The sequence below is a fragment of the Camelus bactrianus genome, chromosome 23 (genome assembly GCF_048773025.1).
Source record: "Camelus bactrianus isolate YW-2024 breed Bactrian camel chromosome 23, ASM4877302v1, whole genome shotgun sequence".
NCBI classification, from domain to species: Eukaryota; Metazoa; Chordata; class Mammalia; order Artiodactyla; family Camelidae; genus Camelus; species Camelus bactrianus.
In genome coordinates, this window is record NC_133561.1 from 23,517,967 (window position 1) to 23,540,437 (window position 22,471).

Genomic DNA, 22,471 nt, shown 5'->3' on the forward strand with positions numbered 1-22,471 from the left:
AACTAAAGTCACTAGCTCATTCATGGGAGGACTCACAGAGATTAATGTCACTATCAAAAATTTGGAAAATGTGAAACTATTGATTCTTGTCAACAACCTAATTAATACTGTCTTTTGTGAAAAAGGCAGATGCATCTTGGAGAATATGGGGTTTTGTAAATGTAACCAGGTGATAAATCATCCAAATTATAAATTATAAGATGTGGAGCAAAACAGTATAGCCCCTGGAATGTGGTATATAGTTATTGATCTGGCAGCTTTTTTCTATAACAATTTATAAAGAAGATTTTGCTTCCATTTGGCAAGGACAAAAGTACACATTCACTTAAGATTTTGTTGATTCTCATGTTCTCTTTTTTCTTAAACTTCTTTTTTTTATTGAATTATAGTCATTTTACAATGTTGTGTCAATTTCCAGTGTAGAGCACAATTTTTCAGTTACACACGAACATACATATGTTCATTGTCGCATATTTTTTTTCGCTGTGAACTACCACAAGATCTTGTATGTATTTCCCTGTGCTATACGGCATAATCTTGTTTATCTATTCTGCATGTGCCTGTCAGTATCTACAAATTTCAGACTCCCAGTCTGTCCCTTCCTACCCCCCTCCCCCTTGACAGCCACAAGTGGTTCTCATGTTCTCTTGATGATAATCTAGTCTGCAGAGATCTTGATTATCTCACCATGTTATGGAACATAATGATGATCCATTACATAGATCATAACAAGCTGATTGATGCTGGTTATGAGAAAGTAGTAGCTTCTATCAATGACTTAGAACAGTGGTTCACAGAGTTGGACCAGCAGTGTTCAGTGCCACCTGGGAATGTGTTAAAAATTCTCCAACCTCAGACCCACCTAAAACCTGCTGAATCAGTGGGTGGATCAGTCTGTGTTTTAACAAGCTCTCAGGGTAGTTCTGATGAGCACTAAAGTTTGAGAATCACTGCCTCTGAAAATGTATGTGAGAAGGTAGGAGATAAGCCTCACAAAAATTTAAGGGTCTAGGGTCTAGCACCTTGGTAGAGTCTGGGCAGTCTAATCTTCTGGGACATCTCTTCCCAAATAAAAAGACGATGTGCTGCATCTTGCACTGTTCACCACTGTGAGAGAGGTGCAATGCTTTGTGTGCATCTTTGCATTGTTGAGATGGGTAACACCACATTTCAGGGTGCTGCTTTGTGTACCTACTGGGTAACTTGCAAGGCTACCAAAATGGTGGAGCTCAAAACTCTGCCACTTGGGTTTTATGACCAGAAGATTCAGTGGCTGTCCAAGGGGCTATCACAGATTGGGATGCTCTGTGGAGGTTCTGACATGCTTTAGTACGGAATTCTAGGGCAGATCCTGAAGGTTCGGGGAAAAAGCTGTGTCTTCCTCTACAAACAACTATCTCTCCAGAGACGGTTCCTGATTTGCTCTTGGGCCTGGGTAAAAACTAATGCTTGATCATCAGATATCTGAACTGCCCATTCTAAAATGGGTATTATCTGATTCATGAAGCCCTAAACAGGAGTAAGGGCAGCAGTATTTTATCATTAAGTAGAAGTAGGGTATAGGAGATTAGACTTGATGAGACTGTAAAAATACAAGTAAACTTCATGACCAGTGGCTGCAATATCTATAGCTCCTACTTCTGCTTTATGGCTACCAGCCCTTAATCTGCACGTAACATCTCATGGGGAATTTGGAGCAGAGCTGTGGCCTCTTCTACAAGCAAGTGCGTGCTGACCCTGTGAGAAACAGCTCTTGACTTGCTTTTTATGGTCAATTGATAGAAGAAGAAAATCTGAGACCTGGTTTATAGGTGGTTCTGCGTGATGTCTTGGTAGGAGACTGGTAAGGCAAGAGGAAGAAGGAAGCTATTTTTTTCCCTTGCTTTTGGAAACACCTTGGACAGGGGCAGCAATGGGAGAGCCAGCTCCTCAGTGGTGATCTAAGTACATAGATTCTCACTAAATGGTGGCAGAGCAGTTCCAACAGCACAAGTAGTGGTGCCTTTCGCAGCATCAATGAGAGGACGTGTGGGCTCTGCAATGGAGTGCAGGCTGCTGGGTCCTGGTTCAGCTCTAACAATGGCAGAAGGTGGCAGCAGTGGTGGTGGCAGCTTTCCTATCATGGCACATTTGACACACCCCCTTTTACTCTTACAACCCTTCTCATATCATTGTAATCAGTTCCCTGCATTAAAACTTTCTCTGTTTGAAATCTCTAGAGTGGTTTCTGTTTTCCTGAGGGGCTGATACATATGCACATGTTCTTTCACCTCATTTTTACAGCAAGACTGAGAAAGACATTATTATCCCCATTTTACAATAAGGAAGCGGAGACTCAGAGATATTAAGCCACTTGCCCAAAAGTATAGAACCTAGTGAGAGGATCCATGATGAAACGATAGTCTGAAGCTGACAATTTTATGTTTTGTGTTGAATTTGAAATTGTACTGTAGCATGTTCCTTGTGGTCTCTAATACCCTGGGGTGGGAGCTGCTGGTGGTGTCGCAGTAGTTTTTCTGTTGTAGGTTACTAAGTATGGTGCAATTCTTAAGCCTTTGTCAATCTCCTTTTAAAAAATACCTCAAAAAGCAGTCTTACAGAGAAGCAACTAGGTTTTATTATGTAGTGATACCCATGACTTAACCTGAAGAATTATGCCTTAAATTTGCCGTGTGTTAATGGCATTAGCTCAAGACTCCCAGATTTGAGTTTATAGCCTCCTTCTGTCTCACACTTTATTTCCTTTGTGTGTGTGGTTCCAGAACTCTGAGGAATGGGAAGAATTAGAGCTGATATTCAACCCCTAAGATATTTGATGTAGGAGTAAATGTAAGAAAATATGTAAAGAATAGTGGTTCAGACAGTAAACTAGATTCTGTTTTTCCTTTTGTCCCACTCCCATAAGTAGCACCAAGTAAAATTATGGTTGCTGTGATTACACAGTTGGTGCTGAATATATGTTGAGTAAGTTACTGACTGTGAGTTAGAAGTTCAGCTCTGGGAAATTTCCAGTATTACTCTTGAGTTCTTTTTTGGGGGGGTGGGGGACCTACAAAGAAGTTGGGTTTTGCACAAACTATGCTGTTCTACCTACCCTAGGGGCTGTCTGGTACTGATTGTAACACTGACATTTGTGTTATTCCCTCTTTGGGAAAGCTCAGGCTTTAATATCATGTAAAATTATGTATTTATATAAAAAGTCCTGGAAATTGGTAGGCAACGTAGATTGCTATCATCTCCCTATTGAGACCAGGAAGAGCAGTCTTTCCTTGAGTTCACTAAGAGTTTGTGACAGAGCCCAACATGGATGTGATTCTCTAAACCCATGCTCTGGAGCATTTCCTCTAGAAAGGAGGATAATATAAGCAGGGTACATACCTGTTGACTGTAATTCTTTTAGAGCATTACCAGCATGTCTGAGGAGTGGTACTGTGAGCATCTTTACTTCCTAGAAATTTCCAGTAAATATTCATCAGTTATAAAATTTTTAATAATTTAAAAACAAATATTTAAAAACACAGAGGATTTCATAGCAAAAGGTATTCTCAAACTAACAAAGTTTAGGATGTTTCTCATCTGTCCAGTGGCTCCTGGTTATCCCCTGGGAGAGAGTGGTATTCCGGGAGCTGAACAAGCTTACTGACTTGAAATAAAACATGATGTTCTTTTCCAAAATTATAGGAAAATGAATCAATAGAGAGTATTGTTTATTTGGTATTTGATTTTTCTTAAATCTTTTGAGACTTACTGCCATTTGTCTGTTGCTAGCAGAGGGCAAGAGGAATGACTAAGAGGCAAAAATATTAAAGTAAAAACTTGAAAATGTGATTTCTCCAAATATTGTATTGTGTTAGTCTGCTCGGGCTGTCATGATGAAATACCGCAAACTGGGTGACTTAAAGAACAGAAATTCATTTTCTCATAATGCTAGAGACTGAAAAGTCCAAAATCAAGGTTGTAACAGGGTTCAGTTTCTGGTGAGAGCTGTCCCCCTGGCTTGTAAATGGTTGCTTTGTCCTCACATGGCCTTTCCTTTGAGCTCTCTGATGCCTCTTCTAAAGATCACACTAACCCTTTTGGTTCAGCACTCCACTCTTATACCTCATGTAACCTTAATTACTTCCCTTAGAGGCCCCATCTCCAAATATAGTCACACTGGGGGTTAGAGATTCAACATAATGAATTTTGAAGGAACACAAAATCCAGTCCATTACCTATTTCTACTCTCAGTCCTACTGGGAGGAACAGATCTATACACAGAATGCAAATATATTTTCGAGAATAAAATTTTTCTTAATCTCAAATGACATCCTTGTCTATATCACTATTTTATGCCGTTCTGAGACAAATGCCATCATTTTCAGAGTTTGGGTCTCCTCAACATATTTAAGACACTGGAAGAGAAAATTTCAAATTCCTTGGTGATTATGACCCATTATATTGTTGCCTCTTTGAAGATGCTTAGAGCACTAATAAAATTTATTTCACTTGTTCCATAGAAATTCATGCAAAGTCTGTATCTTTCCCATTTTTCCTGTGGAAGATGCAGTGGGTTGGCTTTGGAGTCTAATTTATTTACTCCGAATAACTTTTATGCTCTAATTATTCATACTCCAGTATGCATTTCACCTCAGTCAGCTGCTTTCCCCTATAGGGATTTCAAATTTAAGATCTGTATCTCTTCTAAGTCACTTATCTTTGACCTCTTACCTAGACCTTTCTCTGCACTGGCCAAGGAATAATAAGGTCAAAATATTATTGTCAATTTATTTGTGATTCTGAATTTACAGTGTCTGCCAGGGCTCCTCCACTCTCCCGTCTTCACAGGATTTCCTGTTTAGGGGAAGTCACAACGTTCATCACACTCTTCACTGATTTCCAGGACAAGTCAGGACTTTCTCACTAGATGATCTGAATTCCACTGCCAGGATGTTGCTGCGTTTCAGATGATGGCTAAATCAGCTGCTGGCCTGCTCCAGCCTGTAACAACTGCAGTGTGCTCAGTTTTGACATTTTCTCCTCAACAGACTGATTCTTTTCTCTGCTAGTAAAGCTGAAAAACCATAAGCTACTAAAATAAAGAATGCCTGAACTGTCTTTCTGTCAAGGACCTTAAATTTTAGCTTTGCTCTGCTAAGGAGGTGAAAGACAAGGTGTAATTAGCACTAATAGATGCTTTCATATTCCATCCCATCTCACCCCCAGACAAGAGTCAACGTATTCCACATTTTAATAATGAGCAAGTCGGCGGTTTAACCTAGGGCACTCCTTTTTAGCTTTTGGGTCTTGCTTCTGGGAAGAGACACGGAGGCAAACTAACTTTTGAAGCTGTTTTGAAAATGACCTTGTTTCTGTCTCCTCACTCAGATCTCTCCAGGGAATATTTTGTTCTAGGACAGCATGCTCAAGCCCATGGTGGGTACTCCAGGAAAAAAAAATTGATCTTCCAATAAGTATTCTCAATTTCCCAGAAAAAATAATGACTAAAGGGGAATAAATAAAGCAAAACCTTCACTAGGGGAAAATACTCTCTCTGACCCTGTGATTTAGCCTTGCTAAAAGTCTCCCCTGAGCCCACCTCCATTCCCATCCCACTTCCCTAATGTTGAATCTATTAGGGAAGAATTCAGACGTGGTTGTTGTTAGATCAATAAACTCAACTCCACAGGGGGCTTCCATGAACTCAGTTTCACCTCTTTACTGGCTTCTGTGTATTATTATTACAGGGTTGCTTTATGTTCAGAATATCTTTTCAGTCCAATAAAATATCTTTTGAATGTACATTAATAACCACTAAGCACAGTGTTAGGTGTGGCATATTTTCATCCTTTATGTAACTCATGCCAGAGGAAGGCAAGTGGTTACGTAAAGGAATAATCACAAGGCAGTGAGGTTCATGTAATCATAGGAGTCTGGACATGGTAGAGGCACAGCAAAATGGAGGAACTGGTTTAAGAGCCAGCAAAGGGTTAGATGGTAGTCATGAAAGGCTCACTAGCAGAGGCAGGAAACCTTGAACAGAGTTTGTAAGGTTGAATAGGAATTTTCCTGGTAGAAATGAGGAATGTGTTATGGGAAGGGAGAGTAAAAGGAAACAATGAATTTTAGGAAGAGGGAACAGTAGATGTCCAAAATATTTGAAAAAAAGCGTAAGCTAGAGTCCCGCCAAAAATGTATGCAAATTTGTTCCTTCAGATAAACTATAAAATGGACTTCAGCATATACTCAGAAACCTAATGACAAGAGAAAAGCTTCTATAGGTTGCAGAATTTTACTGAGTGACAGGACCATAGCTAGCTTCTAGACAGGCTGTGTTTAGTGGTCTCAAGAGTCCTAGTTTCCAAGAAGGGTCCCCACCGAACACTGATGGTGCTGAGGGAGGGTCTGGGGGCAAGTGGGCACAAAGAGCCAGGCTGTGTCTCCCCCTGCCCATTACTTCAACCAGAGAAGAGTGTCAGCAGTGCTGTGTTGGGCTTCTGGTTTTATGAAAGAAGAAACTGGGGCCCAGAGAGGTTAAGACTCACTCAAGATCACTTAGCTCATATATCACAGAAATGAACCAGAAAACCAGATTCCTTACTTCTAGTTCAGGTACTTTCTAATTTAAGGAACAATTTAGTTTTTTCATATTCAAGTCATGGATGAATTAGAACTTGTCGAACAGTAGGAGTTTTAAAAAGAAAAAAATATGTAACTTCAGCACAGTATTTATCGGCCATAAATAAATTTTTATCAGACACATTCCCCTGAAAGTATTGGCATGGAGGCCTGCTCTTCCTCCACCAATTAGGTCAGAGAAATTCCCATTATTCAGTGCTATTGCACAGATGATGGGAGGGTCCAAAGATGTATCATTGCTACTATTACCACACAGTTTCATTCTGGTAGTGACAACTGTTGCTTCCTTTTCTTTGGCATTCTCCCCGTATCTCAAATTCTAGCTATGTTTTGGGACACCAGAACCTTTTTTTTTTTTTTTTAAAGCTTTCAATCCTTTCCATTATCTTAATTATCTAACCCATTATTGATAGGAGAGGAGTAACTGGGAGAAGTAGACAAGAATTCATGAAGATGTTTGTATTAACATTCTAGAAGTGTGCTTCCTTCTAAGACATTATCTCTTATGTTTTTGCCCAATCTTCACATCAAAATAACACTTGGGGATTGCTTCTTGGCCTTTTGGCTAAGATCAAGTGCAAAAATATCATTTGGGAGAAGTTACACTTAGTATTCGCAGGCTATGCAAATCAATTCAGTGACAGCTTCTGGATTTTTGGTTCTCGTTCATCAATTCATCTGTTTGTCCACTTGAGCACCTACTATGAGACAATCTTTGTTCAAAGAAAAATAGTATATGAAGGACTAAAGGTTACAATCTATTAAATGAAGTGAAAAAAAATCTTTACTTGATCAATTATTCATATTTTATGGTTGTTCTGAATCTATATAAATGCAGCTGTTGGATATTGATGGTCTATGAAAAGTAAAAATAGATGGCTATGTCTTTACGACCCAAAACTGATAGATAAGTTAAATTGGTTTGGCTATCCATGGATTATCATCTCAAATTAATTACTAGCCTCTGGTCAAAATTTAGGTTTCAATGGATGTTTGCCTTTCTGCTTAGTCCTAAGGTAGATAATATAAAATAATATACCTTAGACCAGGTGAACAGGTACTACTCTTACGGTCTGAGTTGTGTCCCTCAAAATTCATATGTTGAAATCCTAACACCTAGGACCTCAGAATGTGACTATATTTAGAAGTGGAGCCATGGAATTAAAATGAGGTCAATAGGGTGGTTCCCTCATCCAGTATGACTGATGTCCTTATAAGAGGAGATTAGGAAGCAGACAAGTACACAGGGAAGATCATGTAAAGACACAGGGAACAGACGGCCCTCTGTAAGCCAAGGAGAGAAACCTCAGAAGAAACGAACTCACCAACACATTGATCTCAGACTTCTAGCCTCCAGGTTTGTAAGAATATAAAATTCTATTGTTTATGCTGCCCAGTCTATGGCACTTTCTTACGGAAGCCCAAGGAAATGAATATAATTACTTATATAAATAAGGGGGGGTACATTTCAGTCAGTCAAAATGCACTAAGCTATGCTTTGGTAATAACCCCCAATTCTCAGTGTCTTAGGGAAAATGTGTGTCTAGCTCATGTTATAAGCCCATTTCAGGTCAGTAGGGAGACCTGCCTCTAGTTGCTCTCAGAGAGGGGCTGGAGTCTCCATGCGTGGAGCATTGCTGGTTAATGTGATAATGGAAAAGAAAGGAAAAATTGTTCCTTAGTTTTAAAGGCTTCCACTGGGAAGTAGCACGTGTCACCTCTACTTATGTTCCACTTCAAGGAGGGTGGGGAGGGCGTGCCACCCCTACCACGTGTCTGAATGGAAGACAACCTGGAATATAGGTGAACAATACCAGCGACTACCACAAAGCATCATATTCTCTGTTTCACTTAAGATTTTCAGTGCTCAGTAAAACAGCAGTTTTGAAGTTCAAGGGAAAAAAAACCTACCAAGACAGTTGAGATGGGAATTGCCACAGCTATCCTGACAGCAAGCCCAATAATAATATTTAGTTTTAGATCTCAGTGACAGTCCTTGTTTCCAGTCCATATAACTCACCGTGTAACTGACATAGTAAGAGAGTGTGGAAGCAAAGAAAAAAATGTGAAGAAGAGAATGAGGAGGGTCTAAAATTTATTGGGAGACAAACTCATTGAATGTGTCACATGTGCCAGTCACATTATGAATTAGTGGTCATTTAATTCATAATATCACCCAATAAAAAATAGAATCATCTTATAAGTGCAAAAATCTAAAGCAGAAAGCATGCTGACTTGCCCCAGGAATGAGAGTTTATGCAAAAGGTCATGCAAGTTTTGATGGAGTAAGAATCCCATAGAAAACGTTTTCATTATTTACTGTCTGGAGTTTTGAGAAGTACTTTTGGTCAGAAAACATAAAATCAGTTTGGAAACATCAGTTTTTGTTGCTCTGAGTTCTCTGACTGTATACTTGATTTGTTGGGCTTGATTCTTCTCTGTTGAGTCTGGAGTACAAATCTGCACACAAAATCACTGCCCATGTAGAAAGATATCCAGTGGATGTTTACTAAATATTCACTGAATGATATACAGCACTGGAGTATAAATGGCTTTAGAGTGTTTTTCAAAAACTTAGATAAACTCCCTGTAGACATTTTAGGAGATATCATTGTGTGCTAGCTGCTCACTAAATCCATGTTTTCTTCTTCTTCCTGGGAATGCAGCTGGAATATATTTCCCAAGCTCCCTTGCAGTTATATGTGGCCGTATAACTGAGTTCTCATCAGTGAAATGTGGGTACAAATGATATACTCAACTCCCAGTCCTGGCCCTTAAAAAACCTTTCATATGTGTTTACTCATATTCTTCTCTCCAGCTTGCAGAAATGAAGATGATCCCAGCGTGGTCTTGAAAGGCATATGCTGATGACAGCAGAGCCTTGTCAGTCTGGTTCACCGAATAGCTGTGTGAAAGAGAACAACTTCACCGAGGTATTTACCAGTCATGCACTTTTATGTGAGCATAGTTTTTTTTTTTTTAACCTTCTGTTGTGTTTGAGTCATTATGTATTTTGGAGTCTATTCATTATAGCAAATAGGCTACCCTAATTAATATAGACTGGAAATGAATATTCCAGATACGGAAAGCGTAAAGGCTATAACTTAGTCTATGAGAAATCATTGCAACTAGGAAAATTTATTTATCTTTATTAATTCCTTATTGAAGTCTTTCCTCAGGTTTTAATCAGAGTTTTTTGAGCCTTCTGGTACATTACAGGTCAATGATGGTAAAATGATAGTTAAATATTCTATATATGTAAAACACAGAATGTACATTTAAGTATGAGAGTGGAGTAGTATGATCTCAAGGAATGCAGTTCAGCATGCCTGAGCTTGGATTCAGCTGGACTTGTTCTCCTATGAGCAGGAATCATGGGATTATTAGATCTTGAGAGTATTATTTTAAGGTGATGGGAAAAAGTTGGGAGTAATGGACCAGCTCTCAGTGTAGTTCCTTGCCCCGTGAAGTGTTTTGTAGGCCAGCATGCTTTGGTGATAATTTTGACACTATTTACTTTAAAAATTAGGTCGTTTCAAAACTCTTGTGCACAGTAGAATCAACTTTAGGGATCATTAATAATAAGTGAAATTTAGTGATAAGATCCAATTTCAACAGTAAGGACCCCAAATTGATCATATCATGATTTCTCTTATAAAACACACATAAAATTTCTGGACTTATAAAAACTCTTTAATGATAATTAAATTCACTTATTCTTCCTAATGAGAAATTTTCATACCTTACCCTTGAATAATGGGGGTTATTACTGTCAACACATTAGTGCTTTACAATCTGCCTGAAATATGGAAAGAGAAGTCATTAGGCCAGTTTTATAGATACGAAAACTACGCCCCGAAGAAGTGAAGTGATTTTCCCAAGGCCCCACAGCTGGTCAGACACAGGACTGATTCTCAGACACTGATCATTTTTTGTTTATAACGTTTGTTTATATATGCTTCTCTGCACTTTATGCCTTTTCAAACGGACTGTCTGCCAAACAAAATGAATTAAGGGAACTTCAGTTTCATTATATTTGGGAACTTGAGATTGAAAGGGATCCAGAGAGACCCATAAAATATATTGAGGCAGAACTCATAATTATAGCTTTATAGTTCACCAAAATATATGTGCAGAGAATGCTCAGAAGCCCAGAAAGAAAAATGAGCTAATAGATGTAAAAGCATCTAACACAGTGCCTGGCGTCTACCTAGTAGGCCTGCAGTAAAGACTTGTTGGAGCCAAGTCCTCATAATGTATTGTGTGTAAAACCACCATTTAATGAAAACCTTCACTTTCTTGAGTAACTCATTTGCAGAAGATGAACTTCTGGTTGTTTATTACCCAAGGGTCATTGATTAAGGGTGAGGAAAAGTTAATAATGAAAAGCAAGAGGCAGAACAAAGAAGGCAACTTCAGCCAACTGGATTCCTTTTCTATTTCCAGAAATATAAACAATGACTAGGCAGCTTTTGTATCCTGAGAAGGAATGAGGAAAATGTGTTTCTCTAAAAGCAGCAGAATGTTAGGAGGCCTTATCATTAATTAGAATTGTGGCACACGTTATTTCTTACTTAATGATTTTATTGGAATTTGAAATAATGTTTTTAAAGAGGCAAGAACATTAGTTAATTGATTCCTCAGTAACAATTTTTTTCTACCAACTAATTTTTGTTTTATTTAACTTAAATTTTTTTTATTGGTATCATCATTTCACAGCTACTAAAACACTCAATAATTGTTGCAATTACAATAGCATTGGACCAGTGTATAAGCCCAGACATCAGAAGAAGCTTTGAGTCCTGGCTCAGTTGCTAATTATCTGTGTTACCTTGGGCAATTCATTTTACTTAGAAGGAGTCTCAGTTTTCACACCTGAAAAATTAGGATCCTAGATGAGGTGACTTCAAATTATTTTTCCTGAAGGTTGATATTTCCAGACCAACTACAACATTTCCTTATTTTGTGTCTGCACTGTTTTACAAATATTTTGATGGATTTGAGTGATAAGATACTTCTTGCATGGAATTAGATCCTATAAAACAAAGACTCAGGAATGAAATACCTAGGGCATCTTTGGAGATCTCTGATTTTTTTTCCAGTCTCTTGTTCTTACTTCTTTGTTCTTTGTTCTTTGATATCTGAAGATTTTTTATTTTAACTGTGATAGCAAAATTTCTCGGCATCTTCTGCTTTATTTCTTTCATTTATATTCCCCCTGCTTTGGCCTTCATAAATCCCTAGTCCTGCAAAGGGAAGAGGGAAACACAAGAAGGAACAAGGATGTCTACTGAATGTCTACAAATGGTTTAGGGAAATGCCACATGCAGAAATTCCAAGTAGTATAATCTCTCTCTCTCTCTCTCTTTCTGCATCTCTTTGGTTCACAAGTAGTGCTAGTCTCCTTTATGTGTGGGATTTAGCACACGAGACTCAACTACAGTGAAAAGGATCTCTTGATAGATTTTTTTTTTCTTGTAAGAAAACAGCAGCTCTATGATTACTTACTACTTGTGAGTTGAAATTCAATCCTTTAAGTTGTTCAGATTTAATCTGGGACTCTTTCCTGTAAATTGGTGAGAGAAGTAGAAAGCTCTGGTTTCTTACTATGTTCAAGGATCTTCTTTTGGTGATTCTACTTTCATTTCAGTGAGGTGAGAAGTCTGATCAGTATGGCAAGAGGTCATAGCTTGCATTTGGAATCTGTTCGCTTGGTTATGTTCTAGACTCAGGTCTGCCAGTTACTTGCTGCAAAATACAGCTCACCAAAGAGATATCTTTCAGTTTCATTTTTTGAAAATTGGAGGAAAAAACCCTGTACTTTCTACCTGAAATGTCAGGGAGTAGGGAGTATTCCTCAAACCAGAGAAAGTGGTAACGACTTTCTTAGAGATCTGCATTGTCATAATGAGGATCTAGTTGTGGGCTCACTTTTGCATTGATTGAGTAAAAGGAAATTAGCATTGTGTGAGATGAGACCCCTCCAGCCAGCCTATGCGGCTTTTTGGAATTTCTGTCATTGTAACAACTTTTCTTGGGAGAAAAACATTGTCTCAAGCAGTGCTTCATTTTCTGGTTTTCTTTATTTTTAACCTGTGAAAGGCATACCTATAGAACATTGGTGTAAAACAGCAGCTCAGACAAATTTACCTTCAGTAAATTTTGGTTAACTGCTTACTCCCTTGTAGTTAACAAAGCATTGAATAAAGTACTGAAACTTTACCTTAATTGGTGTTCGGGGTAAAAATATTCTGTAATGTGGATTCCTAAGGCGTTGGTTCAGAATACAGTTTGATTGTATAGTATATTACTCTGAGCAAATTGGACATAGCAGAAGGTTGACAATTGGGAGAAGGATGGATAGATGGCAGGGAAGGGAAGACTTTGAAACAGCAGAGGAGAGATTGAGAGAGAAGATATTCAAGTTTGATCGCTGTCGTGACTTGAATTGTATCCCCTGAAAAGATATGTTGAAATCCTAACCCCTGGTACCTATGAATATGACCTTGTTTAGAAATAAGGTAATTGCAGATGTAATTACTTAAGATAAGAAAAAAAGGGATAATTATAGTACCAAACTTACAGGGCTAGTGTAAGAATTAAAATAATGTATATAAAACACTTAGCATCATGCCTGGCAAATGGTAAGCATTTAATAAATTTTAGCTCTAATCAACTCAAAGGGAGAAGAACTCCAAAGGTAAATGCTACTTTAAAATGTGCTTACTGTAGACTCTGATGATTACAACGCTAAAGGCATAAGATTAGGGGAATATTTTGTAATAAGTGAAACGTAAAAGATCCTGTTAAATACTGACAGTAAGTTTAAGGAAATGATAATGAAACAATGAGTCTATCTATCTATCTATCTATCTATCTATCCATCCACCCATTTATGTAACTTTTCTCTAATGATTAGATGTTTAGATTAGAAATGAAGGTCCCTGGAAATGTGAATGCGAGTGAACTGGGAGGCTAGGGTGTTGGACAGATCAACAGAAAGTTATATCACTGGAAATGAGACAGGGCTTGGGAATGGAGAAGAAAGCATTGCATCCAGTATGGTAGTCTTGGTAGAGGAAAGGAGCCTAGTAGATAACACCAAAATCAGAGACTAGGGATTAGGTAGACAAGTGACATGAACTGCAAGGACGCCTTCAGATAGAAGAAGAATATTCCAAAAAGGGCAACAGAGAATGATAAAACCATGGGTATATGTGGGTGTATGTGAAAAAAGCTTCAGAATTTCTGGATAGCAAACTTATTTCAGTGACAAGGCACATGAAATTATTTCACTATATTCTTCTTTTCACTGTAGGTATAAATAATGTTTCCAGTTTCCAAGCTTCCTAATTAGCCATTGCAATTTCCTCATGGTCTCAAACCAGTCCATGTTGTCACCATGGTGCTGGGAAGAAGATTGAAGCTAACAGTTTTGAAAGTTGTTTCAAATTAGATAGTGAGGCTTCAAAAGTGTGATTTTACAATATTTATTATTTTAAATCATTTGAAGGGTTCTTACTGTCCTGTTTTAGTATGCTAAGTTCATTGTTTCTATGAGCAGGAGATCTCCCAAAGGAAATGTTTACTTGTCTAAATAAATTTAGTGAAGCCCAAACTGTACATTTTGGCTTCACTTCACAGGTTTTAAAGAACATCACATCTCAAAGCAAATTTTTATTCTGAAATTAAGTGAAAGAAAGTCACAGATGACAGAATCAGTTCCAACACCTGTAGGGTACACCAATTAAATTGATGCTCTTTAGTGATATTTGAATCTCCTGTTAATGATGTTGGACTAATTTGAGTTCATCTAGTTAGATGGTTTCATTTCTGGAGATAAAAATGTAGGGAAAAAGGATGTTACCCATCTTCCCTCCCATGCTTTTAGATTCCCACCGTCTCCTTCACTTCTTTATGGTTATTTGCCAAAATGGGCTCCAGTTAACTTAGTTGTCTGTCTTAAACACGCTGTCTTCCTTCTTCAGCCTTCTCCACCAATTCATGTCTATTTCCTTCTTTGAAAGCCTTACTTACTTCATCTGGAATCACTCATCTGGGAAGCCCTCGATAGATTGACTACACCTAACTGTATGCATGCTTTTGCTTCCTAATGTTTTAATAATATTTATAATTTAATATTCATCTCATTTATGTGAATTATCCAGACTTTTAACAGACTAGCGCATGGTGTTATTATTCTATCATAGAATAACCACATTATTATTTAGTTGTAGTTTTATTTGTGTATTCTTTCGACCAAACTGATCTCTTTGTGAATAGGATATATATCTTTCATCTCCTTATCTCTAACTCCCAACACAGGACTCTGTTTCGAGGAAGAAAATCCTATCACAATTGCCTCCTTGTACTGTTTTTCCTTGGGTCATATATATTTTTTTGTCCTTCTTTAGTTTTACTCTGATAAGCTGCTTAGGTGACAAGAGTTTAAACAGGACCAGGTAGAGCAGTGTACGAGCCCGCTGGCTAACCGGGAGCATCCACGTCTACAGCTAGCCACAGTTATACCAGAGCTCTCACATTCCTGTATCACATGCTCAGCTGTCTAGGTGTCTGTCTGAACAGAAGGAACAAGATGAACATTGACTTGAGGTTTCCCAGAGAATCAAGTTAGAACCATGAAAGGTAGGCTTTTAAATGTCAATACATAAGCAAAGAATGACCCAATTTCTTTCCAAGTAAAAGCTCACTAAAGATAGGTGTCAGGTCTGTAAAACTGACACTGCCCAGTGCTTTATAAACCCTTATGGAGAGCTAAACATGAAATATTTTTAATAATAATTTTTATATGTAATTATATAAAGTTTAAAATATTAAATCTATAATAATCAAGAGAATGATGCAGGTCCGTAGCAGAGGCAGTGTGGTATAGTGAAAACAACACTGGATTAAGAATCATAAGATGCAGGTTCTAACTGATTTCACAGCTCAGTGGCCCTGAACAATCTGCTAAAATCTTTCTGAGCCAACATTCTCTGGTTTGTCAAGTGAGATAGTGGGGGGATATGAGTTTTAAGATTCTTACAGCTTTGAAAAGCTGTGATACTTTAAAGTGCTTTAGAAAAGTGCAGAGAGTTGTATAGTGCAATTATGGTTACTAGACTACAACAAACATATCAGAGCTTCTTTAAAGAGAAGAAAATTTATTATCAATTATATGAAGGTTATGGGGAGGACATTCCAAAGTGCCTGGGAAACTCAACACATGGTAAATGCCCACTATATTTCATAAAGGGCTTCAGGATTTTAGAATTGGAAGGTATCTTGGCATTATATGTTAATTTTAATTTTAATTTTAAAATTGAGGAAAGAAAATTAGAGAAGTTAATTTACTTGCTTAATGCCATCCTCAGCAAGTAAATGGTGCAAACTCTGCCAGAATTCAGGTGAGTGATTAACCCCAAGGTAAGTAGTTATCCTGTGCTGCCAGCCATTTGCATCAAAGGTAAAAACTGAGGTTTGAGCAGTATTACCAATAGCTAATATTCAGCGTGATGAGAAAAAATTACTTGCAACAAATATAATTGTTAATATCTTCAAGACTTAGAGTTCTTAAAAATCAATAAAAGTTAATCAAATAATTGAAAAAAATATAAAATAATGACCATACAAGTCACAGAAAAGATTGAAAATGTGGTTAAGAGGTGATGTCAGCAAGATGGAGGGCTACGAAGTCCCAACACTCGTCTCTCCCACAAAAACAATAAATAAATAACCAGACATCAGTATAAACAGCTCAAGGAAAGCTCTGGACTACAGTGAAGCAGCAGAAAAAGCCAGCAAAGCTCAAAAACCAAGTGTGGCTATAGGAAGCATTTTATATATCACTTTATCCCCCAATTCAGAGCAGCCTGGTGCCAGGAGGTATCAGAGCAGGTTCACCCCCTGAGGAAAAAGAGGGCACAGGAACCCCAGCAAGCCTTACCGCTGCGGAAGTCTGCAGCCTTCGCTGCTGACGCCTCCCGCAGTTTATACAAACCTGCTTCCAGCTGATGGAGCAGCCTGGAGTCCCCGCACTGCATCCACTCCCTGGGGCTGGAGCTACTAGTGTGGTAAAACCTGCCCCCAGGGGTCCCCGTGGCTGCTGTGCCCTGTTCTCTGGGGTTGGAGAGCCACAGTGCCTCATCATATAGGAAACCAGAACTGCCACCACCCTGAGCACTGCCCCCAGGTCCTAAGTCATGGCTCTGACCTGTCATTCCCCAGCCACGCTGCTGCTACTCAGAGCCCCACTGTCTCGTTCTGACCCGTGGCTTTAATAAGCCACCACTGGGGGCATGCTGCTTCTGTCCTGCGACTGCCTCCTGGGGTCAGAGTTGGGACTTTGATCCACCATCCCTACACTGCGCTACTGCAACCTGCCCCCTGAGTCCAAGTCACTGCTGCACTTTGTTGTCACAAGGCCCATAGTACAGTTGCATCCACACCAACTGGAGTCACTGTGATGACCCACAGAGACCCAGACTCTCGTCCACTGGGATTTCCACACGCCCGTTTCTTAAACACCAGTGCCGCTGCTGCACTTTCCTGGTAAAATGCTGCTCTTCACATCAAGAGGTAGCTACTACTACTTCCACTTCAGTTGAATTTGGGTTGGTGGTTAGTGATTATCTTGATTGACAGAAATGACATCTTAGGACTTTTGAAGTTAGATAATACAAACTTTAGAACTTTTACTTGCTTTTCATAAGATGCTTCCATCTGAGAGACAACAACTGAGAACTTCCTAGTTGAGCCCAGTCACCCCACAGAATAATGAGAGATAGTGATAAACTGCCACCAAGTTTTGGGTGGTTTGTGATGCAGCAACAGATAAATTAAAAAATGGCAATACTAACAAAGACCCAAAATGCTAACAAAGGCACATTAGATTATTGCAGAGAACTAGAGACTTGACTTAGTCCTAAGGCCTGGTAACGAAAGTGTATTGCTGACCTTGCTAAGTAAATGAAAACTGTTTCTAGTGGTCTTTGTAACAAATGGGAGAAAGTCATCTGTTAGATCAATAGTTACACACTAGATACCATGGCCTGTGTTAATATGCTCCAGTACAGAAGTCACATTTGGAAGAGCAACTGTAATTAGAATCACAACTGATTAAGATTGTGATAATTTCCTATCATTCTCCAGTGGCAGTAATTTAATTCTGTGTTCTACACAGGCAAAATAGGTTAGTTAGTTGAATGGGCATGTATTAGGGACTGCCACCTCTGCATTCTTGAAGTTTCTGCTGAGGACACTAATATCTGAAATCCCTTGAAGAATATAATATTGCTTTTGTTTACTCTTTTGACAGAAAGAGTAGTTTTAAGGTTTTCCATGTGGCCTTTACTATTGTAAAAATTCTCCTTCCTAGCGAAAAGAACCAGTATATAGATCCTGCCAATAGCTGAGTGATTCTGTTGCAACTACGCATTCTAGAGCTAAGGAAATAATCAGAAGTTTGGCTGGGGACACATTACACCCACTATGAGATGGAAATGAACCTAAATTCCATTAATAACCTGGTATATGATTATGTACTATAGAGCCGTGGAGTCCTCAGAGATTAAGTCAGGTGAGAGCCAGTACCCAGGAATCCCTGGAAGTTCTGGGTATATCCTTTATTTTTCCAAAAATAAAGTCACCCTGATAAGTGATAGCAAGTTTCTTTGGAGGAAATACAGTGCAATATTTATGGCATAAATATTTGGCAGTGTAGCAGGGTACTTCTTCAATATGATCTTTCCTTCCCTTTATTCTAGGGGCTCTGGTTCTGTGAACCACCTCAAGTCTGGGACTGAGCAGAGGTATGCCTCGCTGTATCTGTGGTTTGATTCTTCTTACCTGGAGTTTGTTTTTGTTTATATACATCAAGACTTGAATAAGTCACTCATTTATTTCAGTCACGGGCACACTGTTGCCAGTTAGCCACAGCCAATGTCGAATTATTCTGAATGCTCTTGTTTTATAGTGCAACTAAGAAGTTCTGATCTATCAACTTGACTTACTGTAAGCCATCATTAAATGCAGGTTTTAATCAACCAACAAAACTAACCCAGCTGCTTGAGCCAATACATTAAATCCAGAATCTTTTGCTAGTGTGCTCACATCAATAAAGTTGGCTTAATCCAACACTACATCCATTCTATTCTATTCTTGATTGAATGCCACCATTTTTTTTCTGTTTTTGTTGATAGAAATTGGCAAAATCTTGAAGTTTTGCATTTCCTTTCAGGTCAGACTTTGTACCTATTCTTCTGGGACTTCTGGGATTTGAATCTAATTATAAGTCTAGGAGCAATGACAGGTCATGTAGGTTTATCTCTCAGAATGGGTAATTACAGTTTTTTTTTTTTCCTTCAGGAAAATGGATAATCCTTAGAAGAGGAAAAGCTGTTTCTATTAGCAAGTGAGATGCAGTACAATTTGGGGGTTAAAAGTTCTCAGCACAATTGGAATCTACCCAAATGTCTCCATTTCAATTTTCAGGGAATATTTTTTCCACTTATTCTTAATCAATACCAAGCTTTAAAATAAGAAATCTTCAAGGTGTTGAATTTAATTTGTATTATAATTCAACTAATTGCAGAGTTAGAGTTTTGATTTTCAGAAATCTCATCCTGCAGATACAAAATATAAGTGATTGTTTCTGGGCATTCGTGGAAACCCTGAAAGACATAAGCTCATCCTCTTCTTTCTCTAAGCATTCCATCGCAGTTAAGAATAGCTGCCACATGCCTCAGCCTAATATTCTTTTTTCTGCTCTAAAGTGATTAATGGTCATAATTTAAGTAATTGATTTGCCACTTCAATTAATAGGCAATCAGTGTCACATTTATCATTACCAGTGATAATGCCTTTAACTCTGATCATAGCACATAACTAATTTTAGATTGCCATCTTTTAAATTTTGTTCTCCTAGAACTGCTACTCATGCTGAAGACAAACTCAGTCTAGATTCAGTCATAAAACAGTAATAATAGCAATAATTAATAGTGGTAATACAGGTTTTACAAGAATGATGGGTTTAATTAAGAATTACGACTTACATAAATGTGAGAGGAATTGTGGAATTAAAGATTTGGAAGGGGATGTCAGAGGATGATAGAAAGTTGTTAATTGCTACATCCTTAAGTACTAGAACAGGTGCAGGAGACAGAATGTGAGGGACGTCTGAGAAGTCATGAGTATTTGGTCACCAAAGTGGGGCCATAAGGTAGGAGTTAGAGAGGTCGAGAGTAGGGAGGTCTGTAAAGCTACTGCATCAGTCTATGCTTCCCTGTCTGTTGCTGTCGTGAGAAATCACCACAGACTGCTAAAAATAATGGCTTTCACTTCCCTTCTGCATTTTAATCTTGAATGAATTTCTCTCATTGGTAAACTTTAAACTTGAGCCATTCAAGGAAGATGATTTGGGAAACATAGGTACAAGACTTAGATAGAAGTGGAGATGCCCCTGTTAATGGTCCCTGTATGACCTTAGTAAGAGGTTCACCTTTTCCTTTGGAGAAGGTCTTTAGACCTCTTTTCATAGAAAGTTCAAGCTTCAGAATTTAATCTTACCTGGGAAGTGGGACACGAATTCTGACAGTGGAAACAACCAGGGCTTTGATGATCATATCAACTATCTCTACATCCTGGAATATACCACCCTTCAGGAATGCAAGTGGTCAGATGAAAAATACGCCATCTGTGAAGCATTCTGTGTGAATCCCTGCCCTTAGTGAACTTACCCTTCTAATGGGGGAACATAATACCGGGTCACAAATCAAAGATTCTGAAAACAAGTGAAAATCAAGACAATTTAGTAAAACAAAAAAAGACATTCTGGAAGTGGAGTACTGGCATTTGGTTGTACCAGCTTATAAGAGCTAATTATTAAATATTCAGAAATTTTGCAAGCTGGCTGACATCACCAACTTGAAATTGGCCTTGGTGATTATAAATCAGATTTTTTCTCTGAAGATCCAGTTGTTGAATATTTGCCAGCAAATCTTTGCACATTGCATATCCTTATGTACCCTTTCCAGTTCCAAATTTTATATAGTATCAAGGTGCTTAGGTTGTATATTTCTGATTTTATTAACATATTATTATTTTTAAAAGTCAGTAATGCTGATCTGATGTTGGAGCAATTAACAATTAGAATTTCTTAATATGGAAAGTTCATTTTAGAAAAATGAGTTTAGATTTCCTGCAGATAGCAGAGACAGGCTGCATGAAAATATGGAGTTAATTGAAGCCAGCTAGCTAGCTGGCTAAAAAGATAGCTAGGTAATATCTATTTTTAAGCTGTATTTTATTTTGTAAATTGCAATGTGATTTCATGCTATGATGCTTGCGTAGACTTTGAATACATACCTAGGATAACTACATATTGAATGTGTAAATGCAGGAAGGAATCATAATTAGGCTGTTTCACATTAAATCAATTTGTCAGTGATGATGGATCATCCAAAGAATATTTTTGTCAATACAAAACCTGAGTTAAAAATGAATAATTAGTTAATTAACTTAATATTTTTCAGGCAGCTCATTTATTTCTGATTGAATATCCTTAGCAGTTTGATGAAACTTAGATAATTGTTCAATTGGTAATTTACGGTTAAAACTAAAATGGAAGAAATACTGTATTTGGATGAATATTTTTGCATACATGTTTTAACAGCTTTATTGGAGTATAATTTATAAACTGTAAATTACCCATTGTAGATGTACAATTCAATGAAATTTAGCAGATTTATAGAGTTGTGCAGTCATCACCACAGTCCAATTTTATAGCTTTTCTGTTATATTAAAAAAAAGCCTTTGAACTTTTTTTATAAGTTACCCAGATTCTGTTAGGTTCTATTTATAACCTAGTAACCACTAATATACTTTATGTTTCTATAGGCTTTCCTATTCTGGATATTTCATGGAAATGCAACACTAGAACATACAGCCTTTTGTAACTGGGTTCTTTCATTTACCATGCTGTTTTCAAATTTTATCCATCTTGTGGCATATATAAGAATTTTGTTTCTTTTCCATAGCTGAATAATATTCCATTGTTGAATGTAACACGCTGTGTTTATCAGTTGACGGAAATTTTGATTGTTTCTGTCTTTTGAATAGTATGAATAATGCTGCCGTGAATGTTCATGCGGAAGTTTTTATGTGAGCATATGTTTTCATTTTTCCTGGGTGTATACCTGGAGGTGCAATTGCTGGGTCCTGTGGTAACTGTATGCTTAGCTTTTTGATGAACTACGCACTATATTCCAGAAGTGTGTCTTCCTCGCAGCACTTTGTATCATTTCAGTGCCTCTGATTTTCATTATTTTTTTAAAACAATTTTTAAAATTGAAGTATAGTCAGTTACAATATATCAGTTACTTATGTACAGTATAATGTCCCAGTCATACATATATACATATGTTCATTTTCATACTTTTTTCATTAAAGGTTATTACAAGATATTGAATATAGTTCCCTGCGCTATACAGAAGAAATTTGTTTTTATCTATTTTTATATATATATATATAATAGTTAATATTTGCAAATCTCGAATTCCCAAATATTTCTCTTCCCACCCACTTTCCCCGACCCTGCTTTTCATTATTTCTGATAAGAAGCCAGTTTTCAGTTGCATTTCTCTGTTTTCATGATTTTCTCTTTGTCTTTGATTTTCAGAAGTTTAACTATGATGTGTCTAAGAGTGAATCTCTTGGTGTTCCTCCTATTTGGATGTCATTGACTTCCTTGGATCTATATGTCCAAGATGTAATTTTAAAAATAATATTTAGGAGGTGTATGTGCCCCTCTGTATTTTCTCTACTCTGAAACTCCCATTACATGTATATTGACACA

At 37.8% G+C, this 22,471-nt stretch overlaps 1 long non-coding RNA gene across 1 annotated transcript in view; it reads left to right on the forward strand.

Moving 5' to 3' along the window:
- Nucleotides 1-22,471, forward strand: part of LOC141574767 (uncharacterized) — a 151,930-nt gene that overhangs the window by 35,379 nt on the left and 94,080 nt on the right. The window contains exon 3 of the long non-coding RNA XR_012501856.1: nt 9,437-9,551. This is a non-coding gene — a long non-coding RNA (uncharacterized LOC141574767). The remainder of the gene's footprint in view (nt 1-9,436; nt 9,552-22,471) is intronic.